Raw genomic sequence first — 19,429 nt, 5'->3', positions numbered from 1 at the left:
TCCGAGTTGTTCGCTTGGTAATTTTCTTCGCATCGCAGCGATTTTCCGCTAATTGCGCATGCGCAATGTTCGCACTGCGACTGCGCCAAGCAAATTTGCTATGAAGATTGGTATTTTACTCACGGCATTACAAGGTTTTTTCTTCGTTCTGGTGATCGGAGTGTGATTGACAGGAAGTGGGTGTTTCTGGGCGGAAACTGACCGTTTTATGGGAGTGTGTGAAAAAACGCTGCCGTTTCTGGGAAAAACGCGGGAGTGGCTGAAGAAACGGGGGAGTGTCTGGGCGAACGCTGGGTGTGTTTGTGACGTCAAACCAGGAACGACAAGCACTGAACTGATCGCACTGGAAGAGTAAGTCTCGAGCTACTCAGAAACTGCACAGAGAAATCTTTTCGCAATATTGCGAATATATCATTCGCAATTCTGCTAAGCTAAGATTCACTCCCAGTAGGCGGTGGCTTAGCGTGTGCAATGCTGCTAAAAGCAGCTAGCGAGCGAACAACTCGGAATGAGGGCCATCATGCAGCCACAGAGCAACAGGATGCAGACTCGATCCTCATGCACTCACTGTGACTCCCAGGAGACCAAAGACCTTTCCCAATGCTCTTATCCCTGACTAGAATCTGTCCATTCATACTAACAACAAGGAGCGCAGGACAGAAAGGCTTCCACCGCATATGGAATGTATGGCTGATTATTAGCCGCACTGAATGGAACTCGCACCTCTCTGCTCTCTACACTGTATTTATCAGTAGTCATCTTACCTATTAACCTCCTAGTAACATGCTGTAAGTAATTATTACCTGGTGCTGCTCCACCTGAAGAAAAGGGTCTTTTGGCATAAAGTAAAAACTGTCATCAGATAATATACGCATACTGACCCACAGCCAGTGGGTATTTATTAAACATATTATTGTCATGGCGAAAAACATGATTTTATTTCCACTTATCGAGGCAAGGATGAATTTATTTTCACCACAATAATTTTATTTTTAACCACAATTTATTATAATATTTCACCAAAAGCCATGTTCAGATCCCAACGACCCTGGCCTAGAGCACTAACAGTCTGCTGGGCCTGTCTGAGCTAAGTTAAAGAAAATATATATATTTTTTTATTATATATTTTTTCTAGGATGGGCGGGGCAATAACCTCAATCATTTGAGTCTCACCCATATAAAAGTTATTGCCCCAAAATTGTGTAGGGCAAAGTGGAAACGGGTCTACAGTCAACGAAAGCACACTTCGTTTCACACTATATTGATAGCCCAGGGTATATAAAAAAAAATATATATGAAGACCAGTTTCCCAACAGTAGGGACCTACGGAGCAATCTCATCATGAATGATGACAAAGTGCTCAATTTGTCTCCACTCCAGTACTACCCAGTATTGCCACCTGAAGTACAGTTTACCATTACCAACATGGAGTAGCTTTGCAGTTCCCCGTACCCAACATATACAGTGCATCCGGAAAGTATTCACAGCGCTTCACTGTTTCCACATTTTGATATGTTACAGCCTTTTTCCAAAATGGAATATATTCATTTTTCCCTCAACATTCTACACACAATACCCCATAATGACAACGTGAAAAAAGTTTTTTTCAGATTTTTGCAAATTTATTAAAAATAAAAAACTAAGAAATCACATGTACATAAGTATTCACAGCCTTTGCCATGAAGCTCAAAATTGAGCTCAGGTGCATCCTGTTTCAACTGAACATCCTTGAGATGTTCCTACAGCTTATTTGGAGTCCACCTGTGGTAAGTTCAGTTGATTGGACATGATTTGGAAAGGCACACACTTGTCTATATAAGGTCCCACACTTGATAGTGCATGTCTGAGCACAAACCAAGCATGAAGTCAAAGGAATTGTCTGTAGACCTCAGTCAGGATTGGCTCGAGGCACAAATCTGGGGTAGGGTACAAAAAATATCTGCTGCTTTTGAAGATCCCAATCAGCACAGTGGCCTCCATAATCCGTAAATGGAAGAAGTTCAGAACCACCAGGACTCTCCCTAGAGTTGGCCGGCCGTCTAAACTCAGGAATCGGGGGAGAAGGGCCCTAGTCAGGGAGGTGACCAAAAAGCCGATGGTCACTCTGTCAGAGCTACAGCATTTCTCTGTGGAAACAGGAGAATCTTCCAGAAGGACAACCATCTCTATAGCAATCCATCAATCAGGCTTGTATGATAGAGTGGCCAGACGGAAGCCACTCCTTAGTAAAAAGAACATGGCAGCCTGCCCGGAGTTTGCCAAAATGCACCTGAAGGACTCTCAGACCATGAGAAACAAAATTCTCTTGGCTGATGAGACAAAGATAGAACCATTTGGCGTGATTGGCAGGCGTCATGATTGGAGGATACCAGGCACCGCTCATCACCAGGACACTTCAAATACTTATGTACATGTGATTTCTAAGTTTTTATTTTTAATAAATTTGCAAAAATCTCCCAAAAACTTTTTTTTACATTTTCATTATGGGGTACTGTGTGTAGAATTTTGAGGGGGAAAAATTTATTTATTCCATTTTGGAAAAAGGATGTAACATAACAAAATGTGGAAAAAGAGAAGCGCTGTGAATACTTTCTGGATGCACTGTACTGTACGTGCGGTCAATGGTGTAGCAAACATAGGAGCAGGGGGCACACAAGGGCTGGCAACCTACTTGTCAAATTTGAATGTGTTATATACATTTTTCACCATATGTAGATACAAAAGGGTCCTTACAAACTTTTTACTTGGGGCCTGCAATATATCTAGGTATGCTCCTGTAATCAGGGGTGTATCTTCCTATTGGCCAGGATGGCACTTGCCAGGGGCGCCAGCCATGAGGGGGGCGCCGCCCGACAGTGCCACCCGCGCCAGAGGGTAGAATGACATAGTAGTTCTCACTGAGTACATCCCTTAGCAATGCTCATCCACTGCCGGACTCTCAGAAGCGTATTGCACTCTGACACTCTCTGTGACTACAGTCACAATGATGGTGAATATAGCCGGGGAACGGGGCACTTCCAGGTATGGGAAGGGGCGAGGCACCTCCTCTTCCTCATCCGCTCCCCTTCTCATTGGTCCCACGCAGTCTGTCACTAAACACCAGCCACTACAATCAGCACCAGTCAGCAGTGCAGCATGAGCATACCTGTACATTTTCTGCGGTACTGTAGCCGCACTGCATGGTCTATCCTGGCAGTCTGGATTACAGGTTACAAAGAGCTCTGTATGGAGAGGTATCTAGACCAGTGACTGCCTGTCCAGCTGTGTTGAGGCTACAAGTCCCAGCACACCTTGTCAATTGGATTTGCTGGGACATGTAGTGCAATCACACCTAGACAGGGGTTTTTAACTGTATGTATGTGTGCATATATCCCCTTGGTGCCCCTGTCCACACCCTTCTTGTAATTCCCCCTTAGTGTCACTGCCCGCACCATCCCTGTAACTGCCCCCTCAGTGACCCTGCTCATACACTCCTTTAATTCCCTCTCAGTGTCCCTGCCTGCACCCTTCCCGTAATTCCCCCTCAGTGTCCCTACCCGCACCCTAACCGTAATTCCCCCTCAGTGTCCCTGCCTGCACACTCCTCGTAATTCCCCCTCAGTCTCCCTGCCTGCACCTTCCCCGTAATTCCATCTCAGTGTCCCTGCCCGCACGCTCCTCGTAATTCCTTCTCAGTGTCCCTGCTGGCACCCTCCCCGTAATTCCATCTCAGTGTCCCTGACTGCACCCTCCTCGTAATTCCTCCTCAGCAGGGCCGTAACTAGGTGTGTGCCAGCGGTGCATCGCACACAGCGCAGATGCACTGTGGGCGCAGTACCGCTGGTAACACCCGTAGTTCCACAATGCAATGTGAGCCTGCGGTAGTTAAAGTGCAGCCGCGGGCAGTAAAGCTCTGCCCCCACCCTCGGAAACATGATCTTACAGTACAGCCAGACCAACTGCCCCCCCTCCACCAGAGGTTATAATGAGCAGCGGCAATACTGCCCTATCCCCTCCGCCGCCGCCACCACCGTAGGTTAAAGTGAGCTGCGGGTTGCTGTAGTACCCGATACTCCCCTCAACTCGCACCCGCTCCTGCCAGAGTTACAATGCAGTCCATACAACGGCATGTCCTCCCCCTCCTGCCTGGAGGTTACAGTGATGATCTTCTGCACTCCTGTAGACCTGTAATCCAAGGGGACATGCCGGCTGAAAATCTCTAGATCTACAACCACACACAGCAGCAGTGAGCGGCCAGCGAGCTCCTGGACTGCACCTAAGCAGCCCCTCTGCCCCAGCCTGTGCTTGTCAGTGAGCGGCCTGGTCTCCGGGCAACGGATTGACAGTGTCCCATGAGATCAGGATCATGCAGCAGCCACACAACTACAACTGGGTGAGCAGAACAGCAGCAGGTAGAGTCCCTACCACTTGCTGCTGTTCTGCTTCATGCCAGCCCTTAGAAAGGTGAGAAGAGAGAAGTACCTGGGTCCTGATGCTGTGGAACCACAAGTCCCATCATGCCCTGACAGACATTACATGATAGAGCATGCTTGGACTTGTGGTTTCACCATAGCTGGAGAGCAGACATTGCCTACCTCCGAGTTCTCATGATTTTTGTACAGGGTCATAGCTAGGTGTGTGCCGAGTGTTCTCGGCCCACAGTACATAGGCACTGAGGACAGAGAACCGCATGTAATGTGTAAAAGGGAGCTCTGCCTGCTGTAATGTGTAAAAGGGAGCTCTGTCTGCCGTAATGTGTAAAAGGGAGCTCTGCCTGCCGTAAAGTGTGAAAGGGAGCTCTGTCTGCTGTAATATGTAAAAGGGAGCTCTGCCTGCCGTAACATGTAAAAGTGAGCTCTGCCTGCCGTAATGTGTAAAAGGGAGCGCTGCCTGTCGTAAGGTGTAAAAGGGAGCTCTGCCTGCTGTAATGTGTACAAGGGAGCTCTGCCTGAAGTAATGTGTAATAGGGGCTCTACCTGGAGTAATGTGTAAAATGGGTCTCTACCTGACGTAATGTGTGTAAGTGGCGTCATTTGATTAATGGAGACCACTGTACAGCGTAATATGAATTGGTATTATTTTGTTGTCACGCCCCTAACACATAAAGTCACACCCCTATAGTTTTGGCGCACACCTACAGAGCGCACTGGCCCTATTTTAAATATGGTGGTGGTGGTGGGGGGGGGGGGGTGCTGAGGCTGTTTCTTGCACACAGTGCTAAAATGTCTAGTTACGGCACTGCTCCTCAGTGTCCCTGCCTGCACCCTCCCCATAATTCCATCTCGGTGTCCCTGCCCACACCCTCCTCGTAATTCCTCCTCAGTGTCCCTTCCCGCACCCTTCCTGTAATTGCCCTTCAGTGTCCCTGACCTCAGCCTCCCTGTAGCCCTTCCCTCTCATTTTTCCTACCCAAACCCACCCTGTAATTCCCCCCTTAGTGTCCCTGACCTCCGTCTTCCTGTGACTCCCAGCTCAGTGTACTTGCCCACACCCTCCTGTAATTCCACCTCAGTGTCCCTGCCTGTACCCTCCCCGTAATTTCCCCTCAGTGTTCCTGCCTGCACACTCCTGTAGTTCCCCCTCAGTGTCCCTGCCCACACCCTCCCTGTAATTGCCCCTCAGTGTCCCTGACCTCAGCCTCCCTGTAAGCCCTCCACCTCATTGTCCCTACCCGCACCCTCCCTGTAATTCTCCCTCAGTGTACCCGTCCTCAGCCTATCTGTAACTCCCTCCCTCTGTGTCCCTGGGTGGGGGGTATCCGTTCAGATGGTCGACATGGACACATGGTCGACACATGAAAATGGTCGACACATGGAAGGTCGACACATGAAAAGGTCAACATGAGTTTAACTTTTTTTTCTTTTGGGGAACTTTTCCATACTTAACGATCCACGTGGACTACGATTGGAACGGTAATCTGTGTCGAGCGAAGCGGTAGCGGAGCAAAGGCACCATGCCCGAAGCATGGCGAGCGAAGCGAGCCATGCGAGGGGACGTGGTGCACTAATTGGGGTTCCCAGTCACTTTACGCAAAAAACGACACCCAAAAAAGTTCAAAAACTCATGTCGACCTTTTCGTGTGTCGACCATTTTCATGTGTCCATGTCGACCATGTCAATGTTGACCAATAGTGGTCGACCTAATGACTGTCGACCATAACATGGTCGACCATTCATACCGGAACCGGGTGGGGGCGCCAGTTCCTTACTTTGCCAGGGGCACTCAGACCCCTAGATACACCCCTGCCTGTAATGTGGTATAAAATGAACTGGAGGGCATTGCAATGTGGCACAATATGAAGTGGAGGCACTATAGTATAGCATAATATGAACTGGGGGCAGCACTGTAATGTGGCATAATATGAACTGGGAACAATGTATGTAATACTATGAATTGGGAGCACTGTGTGGCATAATGTATACTGGCAACCCTACAATGTGACAGAACGTAAATTAGGGCACTACTATGGGGCATAACATTAGCTACGGCACTACTATGGTACAGAAAATGAACTGGGGCACTTGTATTGGTCATAACAGTAACTATTGTGGTTTAGAAAATGAACTTGTGCACTATTATGGGGCATACCATTAAAAGCTGCTGCAAAGAAGTGTCTCTCTAGAGGCAAGTGGACAGGGTCCCCTTCAGCATGGGGACACAAGGTTCTGGCTACAACTCTGCTTGCGGTTACTTCTAGAAATGATTAAAAAAAATCCATAGGGTTGCACTGGACAGCAGACTCTCACTATAAACCAGCTGGTGTTCCTATGCTGATGTTAGAGACCCATTAAATCCTCCCTATAGGTCTCCTTCATTGTGCTAGAAGTTATGGAGTAAAAAGAGTGAATTATTAACAATGGCATGTTAAAACAGGAAACATTACAATTTATCTATCTATCTATCTATCTATCTATCTATCTATCTATCTATCTATCTATCTATCTATCTATCTATCGTGGTCATTCCGAGTTGTTCGCTCGCTAGCTGCTTTTAGCAGCATTGCAAACGTTAGTCCGCCGCCCTCTGGGAGTTTATCTTCGCTTAGCAAAATAGCGAACAAAAGATTAGCAGAACTGCTGCTAAATATTTTCTTGCAGTTTCTGAGTAGCTCCAGACCTACTCCTAGATTGCGATCAGCTCAGTCCGTTTAGTTCCTGGTTTGACGTCAGAAACATGCCCTGCGTTCGGCCAGCCACTCCCCCGTTTCTCCAGACACACCCGCGTTTTTCCCTGACACGTCTGCGTTTCTTAGCACACTCCCAGAAAACGCTCAGTTACCACCCAGAAACGCCCCTTTCCTGTAAATCATTCACCAATCAGCAGTGCGACTGAAAAGTGTCGCTCGAACACCAGCAAATCTACTAAGTTTTGTGTTAAATAACTTAGCGCATGCGCATTTAGCAACAAATCGCAGCATAGCGAAAATCGGCAATGAGCTAACAACTCGGAATGACCACCTATATATCTATCTATCGTTAAATAAAAAGGTCAAAGAAATGTCATTGCTATGAAAGGATTCGCATTCATCTGGACACCTTCATCTCTGTGAGTTCTATTTGGCGCTTGTACCAGTCAGACAATCAGCAATGTTATCTATGTGACTGCAGTGCTACAGGCCACGCTTCCTCTATAATGTAAGGAAGACGGATCTGAGACATCACCTGATTAAACCTGAAAATGTTCTTTATCCCGGACACACTCGCCTCCTGCCCAGCACGCTGGCAGCTTCAGTCTCCTCATTGGCAGCTCCCTCCTCCTATTGCTAATAAGACTGTCAGGAACAGTGCTAGACCTGAATGAGAGCCGTGCTTGTATCAGTAGCTGTACAATAACCTGGCCTCAGCCCACTTACACCTTACAGCGCTGTAAGCCATAAGCACACGATGATAGTCAGAGATGCACATAATACAGGTCTCTAAAAATGGACTCTCTAGATCATGGGTCTTCAACCTGTGGCCCTCCAGCTGCTGCGGAACTACACATCCCACCATGCCCTGCCACAGTTTTGCTATTAAGGCATGGTAAAACTGAGGCAGGGCATGCTGGGATGTGTAGTTCCGCAGCAGCTGGAGGGCCACAGGTTGAAGACCTATGCTCTAGATAGTGTGGCTGAAGTCTTTGCGGAGTGTATCTTATCTGCTTTCACGTGGCGCACACTCCGGAACTGAAGGCCTAATTCCGGTTGGATCACATAAGCTATTCAGCCAACATGCACAGGATTTGCAATTGCAATCCATGCTGAATTAGGCCCTGTGTGCACACAGTTACTGGTGATTGACACTATTATGCAAACCTGCGATAGATCTGGCATAACTGAGTAAAGCGTTCTCACGTAGGCTATGACGTTCAGAAAGTGTGTGTCCATATAATACAGGCTCTGCAGAGTTCTTCTGCATGCGCTTAGTTATGCCTGTTTCTAGACATAAGGCTGTGTCATATTTGGGACAGACGAGAGCTATGTGCCTAATTCAGACCTAATCGCTACAGCGGCAGCAATCACAGGGCCTAATTCAGAGTTGATCGAGGCCTAATTCAGAGTTGATCGAAGCTGTGCATGTCTGTCACGGCCCTGTCGCAGAAGTACAAAAGCATTGCACAGCGGCGATGCTTTTGTACTTCAAGAGTAGTTCCCGGCCAGCACATCTCCTGCGCACTGGCTGGGAGGTACTCGTCGCAGCCCGGATCGCAGCAGCTACGTGCGATGTCACGCAGCCGCTGCGGCCCGCCCCCCCAAGGGTCCAGCCACCCCTGCATTGGCCGGAACCACCCCATCCTGCCCAACAACTGCCTCTGCCTATTAATCAGGCAGGGGCGATCGCTAGCTAAAGGCAGCCGTCGGCTGTCTGGCATGCGCCGGTGCACTGCGTAAGTCTGCATAAGTGTAAGTGCGTAAGTTTTGATAAGCGAACGGCCCCTGCTGTAGCAGGTCCTCCCGAAGAAGAAGAAGCCTCAGCTCTTCTAGCAGTAGATCCAGAAGATCCGCGTACCAAGCCCTTCTTGGCCAGTCCGAAGTAATAAGGATCGCCTGAACTCTTGTTCTCCTTATGAGTTTTAGAACTCTTGGAATGAGTGGAAGTGGAGGAAACACGTATACCGACTGGAACACCCAAGGAGTCACTAGGGCGTCCACCGCGACGGCTTGTGGGTCCCTCGACCTGGAATACCGCTGAAGCTTCTTGTTGAGACGAGAGGCCATCATGTCTATGTGAAGTACACCCCAAAGATCTGTTACCTCTGTGAACACCTCCAGATGGAGTCCCCACTCTCGTGGATGGAGATCGTGTCTGCTGAGGAAGTCCGCTTTCCAGTTGTCTACTCCCGGAATGAAGGTTGTTGACAGCGCCAACGCATGTTTTTCTGCCCAGAGGATGATTCTTGTTACCTCTGACATTGGAACTCTGGTCTTCATTCCGCCCAGTCGGTTTATGTAAGCCACTGTCGTTACATTGTCCGACTGCACTTGAATGGCTCGATCTCGCAGAAGATGTGCCGCTTGGAGAAGACCGTTGTAGACGGCTCTTAGTTCCAAAATGTTGGCTGGATTCCAGCTTTGGCCACCTTCTTTGGAAGGTTTCCCCCTGAGTGACTGCGCCCCAGCCCCGGAGACTTGCATCTGTGGTTAGAAGGATCCAGTCCTGAATCCCGAACCTGCGGCCCTCCAGAAGGTGAGGCAGTTGTAGCCACCAGAGGAGTGAAATCCTGGCTTTTGGCGACAGACGTATTCTCTGGTGCATGTGTCAATGAGATCCCGACCACTTGTCCAGCAGATCCAGTTGGAAGGGCCGAGCATGAAACCTTCTGTACTGTAGAGCCTCGTAAGAGGCCACCATCTTCCCCAGAAGGCGAATGTACTGATGAACCGAAACCCGGGCTGGCTTCAGGACATCCCGGACCATTGTTTGTATCACCAACGCTTTCTCCTCCGGAAGAAACACCCTCTGCACTTCTGTGTCAAGGATCATTCCCAGAAAAGGCAAATGTGATTTTGGAAGAATCAGGATCCAACCATGGCCCTCATTCCGAGTTGTTCGCTCGCAAGCTGCTTTTAGCAGCATTGCACACGCTAAGCCGCCGCCTACTGGGAGTGAATCTTAGCTTATCAAAATTGCGAACGAAAGATTCGCAATATTGCGAAAAGACTTCTCTGTGCAGTTTCTGAGTAGCTCGAGACTTACTCTTCCAGTGCGATCAGTTCAGTGCTTTTCATTCCTGGTTTGACGCCACAAACACACCCAGCGTTCGCCCAGACACTCCTCCGTTTCTCCAGCCACTCCCGCGTTTTTCCCAGAAACGGTAGCGTTTTTTCACACACTCCCATAAAACGGCCAGTTTCCGCCCAGAAACACCCACTTCCTGTCAATCACACTACGATCTCCAGAACGAAGAAAAAACCTCGTAATGCCGTGAGTAAAATACCAATCTTCATAGCAAATTTACTTGGCGCAATCGCAGTGCGAACATTGCGCATGCGCAATTAGCGGAAAATCGCTGCGATGCGAAGAAAATTACCGAGCGAACAACTCGGAATGACCACCCATGTTCCCTGGGCAGATGAGTAGTGAGAACAATGGACTGCAACAACCTCTCCCCGGACAATGCCTTTAACAGCAGATCATCCAGATATACGATTATGTTTACCCCCTGTTTGCGGAGGAGAACCATCATCTCTGCCATCACCTTGGTGAACACCCTCAGTGCTGTGGAGAGGCCGAATGGTAGTGCCTGGAATTGATAGTGACTGTCTAACAGTGCAAATGTGAGATAAGCCTGGTGAGGCGGCCAAATCGGAATGTGGATGTACGCATCCTTGATATCCAGGGATACCAGAAACTCTCCCTCCTCCAGACATGAAATCACTGCTCTGAGAGACTCCATTTTGAAGTTGAACACCCTCAGGTAAGGGTTCAACGATTTCAAGTTCAAAATTTGTCTGACCAAACCATCTGGTTTCGGTACCATGAAAAGGTTTGAATAATAACCCTTGTTTTGCATATGAGGTGGAACTGGGACAATGACCTGTGATTTTTCCAATTTTAGGATGGCTTCCTGTAGGATAGCCCTATCTGTCAGCAAAGCTGGCAAGCCTGATTTGAAGAATCGGTGAGGCGGGAGTTCTTGAAACTCCAGTCTGTAACCCGGGACACAATAGCCTGTACCCAGGGATCCAGGCCGGATGACACCCAGACGTGGCCGAAATGTCTCAGTCTCGCACCCACCAGCCCCTCCTCCAGGCTTTGAGTCCTACCGTCATGCTGAGGATTTTGAGGAACCAGAAGCAGGTCTCTGGTCCTGGGAGCCTGCGGGTGCAGGCTTTTTGGATTTTGCCCGACCACCTCTAAAGAAAGTGGTAGAAGGCTTGGGCTTTTTCTTCTTAGCGGTCCGAAAGGACTGCTGCACAGCAGAAGAAAACGGTTTCTTCGTAGAAGGAGTAGCAGAGGGTAGGAACGGTGACTTACCCGCAGTTACCGTGGAAATCCACGCATCCAACGCATCCCCAAATAGAGCCTGACCTATGTAGGGTAGGTTCTCCACACTTCTCCTGGATTCCGCGTCTGCAGACCATTGGCGTAGCCAGAGTCCCCTGTGAGCTGATACCGACATGGAGGATATCCATGCAGTCAGCGTACCCAGGTCCTTCATGGATTCCACCATGAACCCCGCAGAATCCTGTATGTTACGTAAAAACAATTAAATGTCACTTCTATCCATTGTATCCAAATCCACTAGTAATGTGCCTGACCACTTTACTTTGGCTTTAGAAATGCACAGGAAATAGTGGGCCTTAAGGCCACTCCTGAAGCAGTGTATATGGATTTGAGCGTAGTGTCAATCTTACGATCAGCTTGTTCCTTCAACCCGGTAGAACCAGGGACAGGTAAAACCACCTTTTTAGACAGTCTGGAGACAGATGCGTCAACAATTGGTGGGTTTTCCCATTTTTTCCTATCTTCCTCAGGGAAGGGAAAAGCAACCAGAACTCTTTTTGGGATCTGGATTTTTTTTCTCCGGGTTTTCCCAGGATTTTTCAAATATAGCGTTTAATTCTTTAGACGCGGGAAAGATTAGCGGGGCTTTCTTATTATCAGTGAAGTAAGCCTCCTCAACCTGCTCAGGTGTAGTGTTATTAATATTTAACACAACTCTAATGGCCTCAATCATGAGCTGCACCCCCTTTGCAAGGGATGCCGCCCCCCTCAGCACATCCCCATCACCGTCTGCAGTATCAGAGTCAGTATCCGTGTCATCTTGCATAATTTGGGCAAGTGCACGTTTCTGTGGGAACATGCTAGGAATAGGGACAGAGCCTGACCAAACTGCCATAGACTTCTTCAACACCTGAGTTTCAGTCTCAGTATTAGCTACCCTAGTAAAGATCTGAGAGATCATTCCTTTGATAGAAGTTAACCACTCAGGTCCAACAATAGGGATCTAAGACAAAGCATTACAATCCTGTGTACATCATACTTGCCTACTCTCCCAGAATGGCCGGGAGGCTCCCGAAAATCGGGTGACCCTCCCAGCCCCCCGGAAGAGCAGGCAAGTCTCCCGATTTCAGGGTGGGTGGGCCAGGCAGGTGATGACGCGATTCATGTTGAATCGCGTCATCATAGCCACGCCCCCTGCTGTATAATGCCGCTAATAGCGGCATTACACATGGGGGCGTGGTTTACATGATGCAATCCTGCAGCCACATACCCGTCCCGCATCTGCCACACCCCCATTCCACATCTGGCCCGCCCCCCCTCGGCACGCACGTCACTGCCCGCCTCCCTGCTGAGCCAACCTGGCTGCTCTCTCCCGGAAAGAGCAGCCTTAAGGTCGGCAAGTATGGTGTACATGGAATGGATCCCTCCTAAGAGGAAACGTCTTCTGCAGCATATGACACGGAGTCCCTAGACATGACTATGTGAGATAGCAACACACACACACACGGAAATGTCAGACACAGTTCCCCGCCAAGTATGCCACAGAGAGACACAGAGATTGGAGCCAACCCACACACAGCGCTTTTTAAGGTAGAACTAATTAAACTAACAGCGCTATCTGTGTACCTTAATAGACTACACAGACTTTACACAGCCCCCCCCCCCCACCCCTTCTACAACCCCCTGGTACCGCACAGGATAGCTGGAGTCGCTTGAAGTGACAGCTCTCCCTGTCAGTGTCTGTTACACAGGAACTGCAGGCAGGAAAATGGCGCTGAACGCTGCTGGGTCCACTCTGAGGAGAAGCTCCGCCCCCTGAACATGGCGCTGCTTCCCGCTCTTCATTGTATTATACTGGCCTGAGGATTTCTGCTGGCAGTGATCCGGGGACCCTGAAAGGCTTGCTGACGAGTTTAGGGTATAGGCGCTGGCTCAGGGTGCCCCTCACAGCGCCGCATTATGCACCGCTGAGCCCCGAAGCGTGGCTAGTACCGCGCTCCCTACCCTGCTGCCGCCATCTTCACACCAGCTCCCCGCTTGCTAGGGGCGCCGGTGACTCACTCGCCACAAACATATTCTTGCTCTGTTAGGGGGTGGCGGCATGCTGCTAAGGTGAGCGGTCGCCTGGGGTGGCTAACAATCTATCCCTTCAGGAGCTCAGTGTCCTGTCAGCAGAGATAGTGGCGCTTACCCCATAGGCATACCTCCCAACTTGTGGCTGTAAGAAAGCGGGACTCTCGCCGGCTTCGCCGTGCGACGCCCCGAAAAGGGGCGTGGCCTCCCTCGAGTGGGCGTGGCCTTGCCAAACGGCCCGTTTTTCTGCCTTTTGGGGGCGTGCCCAGCGCTTCCCGAGCAGCTGGGCAGCCCCCGCTCCCCTCCTAGCTCTGAATATATGCCGTGCGCGTGCCCACAGCATGTATTCAGTGATCACCAGCTGCTTTGCAGAGCAGAGCAGCGGGTGATCAAAGCCTCCCCCCAACTGCCCCCCCACCCGCGGGACACTGCTGCCCGCGGGTGGGACAGCGGGACAGGGCCCGAATAGCGGGACTGTCCCGCTGAAAGCGGCACAGTTGGGAGGTATGCCATAGGGTAGGACACTACTCCCCCCCTAAGTCCCACGAAGCAGGGAGGCTGTTGCCAGCAGCCTCCCTGTAAAATAATAAAATCTAAGAAAAAACTTTTACTAGAGAAACTCTGGAGAGCTCCCCTAGCTGTGACCGCCTCCTCCGGGCACATTTTCTAAACTGAGTCTGGTAGGAGGGGCATAGAGGGAGGAGCCAGCCAACACTCTCAAACTCTTAAAGTGCCAGTGGCTTCTAGTGGACCCGTCTATACCCCATGGTACTAATGTGGACCCCAGCATAGGACGTAAGAGAAATTTAATAATAAAACAATACTTAATTTTATAGCACTAATGGGCATATATCTCAGGTAATATTTGCAGTAAATCCCCTGGAACACCCACAGATATTAAGGGGTAAATTTACTAAAGCTTCTAAAACAGAGAATTGGTGTTGCCCATAGCAACCAATCAGATGCTGTCTATCATTTTCCAAAAGGCAAGAGAGCAATGATAGAAGACATCGCAATGGTTGCTGTGGGCAACATCACCAATTCTCTGTTTTAGAAGCTTTAGTAAATTTACCCCTTAGTATCTGCGGGTGTTTTAGGGGATTTACTGCCAATATTAACATGAGAAATATCCCCATTAGTGCTATCAAATGAAGTATTGTTTTATTATTGAATTTACCCCTAAGTGTCCATCGAATCTACCTACAAAAGGACCCGTTTCCCTTGTTTTCAACTGCAAAATCAGCCCCCATGGGAACCTATGGGGGCTGCTTATTTGACAAAATTACTAAGTTACGGACTGCTAAGCATTCCAGATGGCCTTAGTCATGACACATCTTCTCGCATAGCTCACCTACCTCATCCACAGATGTTTGGCCTGTAGTTACCCTGAAACTAGCAAAATGTGTTGCTGATCTCGTCAGAACCAACACACAGCAATGCTAAGAAAACACTAGGACCTAAACTTAAAACAAACCTCCGGGCATAAAGTGAGGTTATTGGGGGTCATTCTGAGTTGATCGCTCACTAGCTAGTTTTAGCAGCCGTGCAAACGCTATGTCGCCGCCCACTGGGAGTGTATTTTAGCTTAGCAGAAGGGCGAATGGTTGTATCGCAGAGCGCCTGCAAAAAAATTTTGTGTAGTTACAGAGTAGCTCAAAACCTACTCAGCACTTGCGATCACTTCAGACTATTTAGTTCCGGATTTGACGTCACAAACCCGCCCAGCGTTCACCCAGCCACGCCTGCGTTTTTGCTGGCACGTCTGCGTTTTTTCCGCACACTCTCTGAAAACGGTCAGTTGCCACCCAGAAATGCCCACTTCATGTCAATCACTCTGCGGGAAGCAGTGCGACTGAAATGCATCGCTAGACCCTGTGCAAAACTACATCGGTCGTTGTGCCCGTACATTGCGCGTGCACATTGCGCATGTGCAGAAATGTCGTTTTTTCGCCTGATCTCTGCGCTGCAAACAAATGCAGCTAGCGATCAACTCGGAATAACTCCCATTGTGTCAAGAGAAGAGGTAAAACTACAGTAGCAAAGGCCTTGGGGGGTGATTCAGCCGTGCGCCTCACTCCCCTTCCCCCCGGCGCAACGGTCCGGACATGCCTGCGTTGCCGCGTTGTCCAGACCGCGCCCCACCAACGGCGTTCTAATGCCGTTGGCACATCCCGCGACTGCCTCTGCCTGTCAATCAGCATTTTACTGGGCTCCCGGGCATGTCTTCAGACTGCGATCACTGCCGCTGTAGCGATCCAGTCTGAATTGGGCACCTGGGCTGACAGAGCGAGTGGAGGGGAGGCATAACCTAAAATTCAGACATATGATAACATAGTCATAGTAGGCTCCAGCCGATGCAGAGCGTGGCTGTGAGAAGACAGCCAGGACATGATGACGCATGCCACTTCTTACTGCAGCACAAGGACCTGCATATTCACTTCTGACCAACACTTTCACGTCTGGCCCAGCTATGGGGGTAATTCTGAGTTGATCGCAGCAGCACGTTTGTTAGCAAATGGGAAAAACCATGTGCACTGGAGGGGGGGCAGATATAACATTTGCAGAGAGAGTTAGATTTGGGTGGGTTATTTTGTTTCTGTGCAGGGTAAATACTGGCTGCTTTATTTTTACACTGCAATTTAGTTTTCAGTTTGAATACACCCCACCCAAATTTAACTCTCTCTGCACATGTTATATCTGCCCCCCCCCCCCCCCCCCCCCTGCAGTGCACATGGTTTTGTCCAACTGCTAAAAAAATTTCCTGCTGTGATCAACTTGGAATTACCCCCTTTGTTAGCAGTTGGGCAAAACCATGTGCACTGCAGGGGAGGCAGATATAACATGTGCAGAGAGAGTTAGATTTGGGTGGGGTGTGTTCAATCTGCAATCCAAATTGCAGTGTAAAATAAAGCAGCCAGTATTTACCCTGCACAGAAACAAATTAACCCACCCAAATCTAACTCTCTCTGCACATGTTATATCTGCCTCCCCTGCAGTGCACATGGTTTTGCCCAACTGCTAACAAAAATCCTGCTGCGATCAACTCAGAATTACCCCCTATGAGGGGATTGTCAGGCTCTCTAGGGAGTCTGAGAAGTCACCCACTATTTTTTTATTTATTTAATAATTAATTTAAACTTGGGCAGTGCAACCAATATGGCAGCTGCTAGTAAACGCTTGCATAACCATGGTGATACAAAATAATTTTTAATATCTACAACTAGGGTCACAACATTAAGAAAAAACAGCTACTGTTGCTTTGGTGTTGCTCATGTTGAACACAATAAGGTCGCTCAATGCGCACAGTTTTACGTTGTTTGCGTACAATGGGGCTGATGCAGAGTGAGTATTACTCCAGCTGGCGTAGTATTTCTTGCCTGAAATCACACTGCAGATGCACAGAATGTGCCAATGTTGGTTTCTATTACACTACCACTTATACCTGCCTTCTGCAACCTGCACCTGGATGGGCGGAAACACGGCAGGGCTATCATAGGCCAAGTAACTTAAGTGTGTTATTATTAGAAAGCAGTGCGCTACCTCACTGGCTACTCACTGAGCATCATGTTGGGCACTAGGACCCAGGGAGGTCTGGCCTCCAATCTGATGTACTGCTGCACCATGTGACTTAAGACATCTTTGGTACTGTGTGAGACTGTAATGTAACATGGTGGAGACGAAAGTCTCCAGGCTTAGCTCCAGAGAGACCTGCATATGAAGCTGTTCCAGCAACCCTGCACTACTACCTACCTACATGCAAAATACAGTGCTTGTAGTGTAACTGTGGTGTACACGGCTGGTGAACAGTATAGAACCCCACTTCGCTCCATAACAAATATATCAAGTGAGTCCAGCAGTACCAGTTATCTATCAATAAAAACCAACACCACTGATCAAGTAACTGGGCTGTCGATAGTTTGAGTTTCTATACTGGGTGCAGTGTGTGCGGTGCACACAGGTCCCTGGCACCAAGGGGCCCCACACTACACACCCTTGCCCCCATATATTATACTTACCTCTCCAGAGTCCCGCGGCGGCCCTGCACTGTGGACACAAATCATTTGGAAAATGCCTACCAAGCGATCTGCGCATGCGCACTGAAGGTGTCCCAGGGGAATAAGGCACGGGCACCATGTTCCCGGAGACCTGCACATGTGCAGTAGACTCTGGCTACTTACTAGTAGAGTCTACTTGCTGCCGGAGAGGAAGGGGCCCGCAACAGAGGCTGCACACTGGTCCCCTCCTCTCTTACAACGCCCCCTGGATGTAGAACACGGCATATGGGTGGAACTACGCTTGTAAGAAGTCGTTTATGCCCATTTTGCTCCCAGTTTTACCAGTTCTGCACATTTGTTCTGCAGAGTGAAAATGTAAGGACATATTTTTTTTATATGCATTCAATGATAGATGTTTTATTAGCCCAGATTAAATAGATGATCCCTACTGAACTACCCGACAGTGAGAGATGAATACACCCCTGCCCCCCATTTATTATTCTTGATTTATAACCAGACTAAACAACCACGGAGAATCCTGTGAATTTAATGACTTTGAAAGGAGCGGTTGCTGATGTTCCCATTGTTTCTATAGAACAGATGCCACTTTGTGGCCTGTGACACGCTTGCCATTTGACAGCATATTCGGGGACAGTGTTCAGAATGGCTCAGTATCCTAATTTTTCCATGATATGTTATGTTGAGAATGATCAAAGCAGCCAAGTCTTATGACTGAACTATTAAAGCATGTACGAAGCCTTGAGGACATCACAGAAAGTCACCCAGTCTATGATTCCTGAATTCTTTTTATAGTCTTACTGAACTGTATGACATTTTTGCAGCGACTTAATATAGCCACTGCACAGGATGATATGAAACATAAGAGGACTGGTTAAGTTAACTGTATTCTCTTAACAAGAAAAGGGCTCTTTGAAGACTGGGTTACTAGAAGATAATGCCCCAGCCTTTGCATCTAGCTCCAAGTTCAAATCCAGCCAGGAGCCCTCACATCAAATGAAGTTGGAGCTGGTATGTGGGGCTTAGGGACAGTAACCTGTGTTAGATATTCTACAATGTGAAATGTGCTACCTGTCAAAATGGCGTCCAGTAGAATGAGAATACAGACGGCAGGAAAGTTACAAAAATACAAATGAAGTTGCAGTTAAAGAAGGAAAAATGCTCAAAAATAATTCTGAAGTGTTATGGTGGTCATTCCGAGTTGATCGCTCGCTAGCAGTTTTTAGCAGCAGTGCAAACGCTATGCCGCAGCCCACACCGGGGAGTGTATTTTTGCTTAGCAGAAATGCGAACGAAGGGATCGCAGAGCGGCTACAAAAAAAAATGTGTGCAGTTTCAGAGTAGCTTCAGACCTACTCAGCGCTTGCGATCACTTCAGACTGTTCAGTTCTGGTTTTGACGTCACAAACACGCCCTGCGTTCGCCCAACCACGCCTGCGTTTTCCTGGCACGCCTGCGTTTTTCCGAACACTCCCTGAAAACGGCCAGAAATGCCCACTTTATGTCAATCACTCTGCGGCCAGCAATGCGATTCAAAAGCTTCGCTAGACCCTGTGTGAAACTACATCATTCGTTGTAATAGTACGTCGCGCGTGCGCCGCATACGCATGCGCAGAAGTGCCAATTTTCGCCTCATCGCTGCACAGCGAACGAATGCAGCTAGCGATCAACTCGGAATGACCCCCTATGGTGGAAAGAAATGGCTCAGTGGTTAAGTGTGCTGGTTGAAAAATACCAATTTGCATGCTGGAGGGAGGATGCACTAATTCCTTAAAATCACTCCCTACTATGTATTATATATCACATGAAATTCCCTCAGCGAGTTTCTGTACCTCATCCCTTGGACTGTAGTTTTGTTTCCTATGGAAATGCTTAACTCTGCTTCGTCTGTACGTTAGTTGTTAAATAAAGAGAAAAAAATAATAATTACATAGTGAA

The sequence above is a fragment of the Pseudophryne corroboree genome, chromosome 11, assembly GCF_028390025.1.
Source record: "Pseudophryne corroboree isolate aPseCor3 chromosome 11, aPseCor3.hap2, whole genome shotgun sequence".
Classification (NCBI taxonomy): Eukaryota; Metazoa; Chordata; class Amphibia; order Anura; family Myobatrachidae; genus Pseudophryne; species Pseudophryne corroboree.
This window is presented reverse-complemented; position numbering follows the sequence as displayed.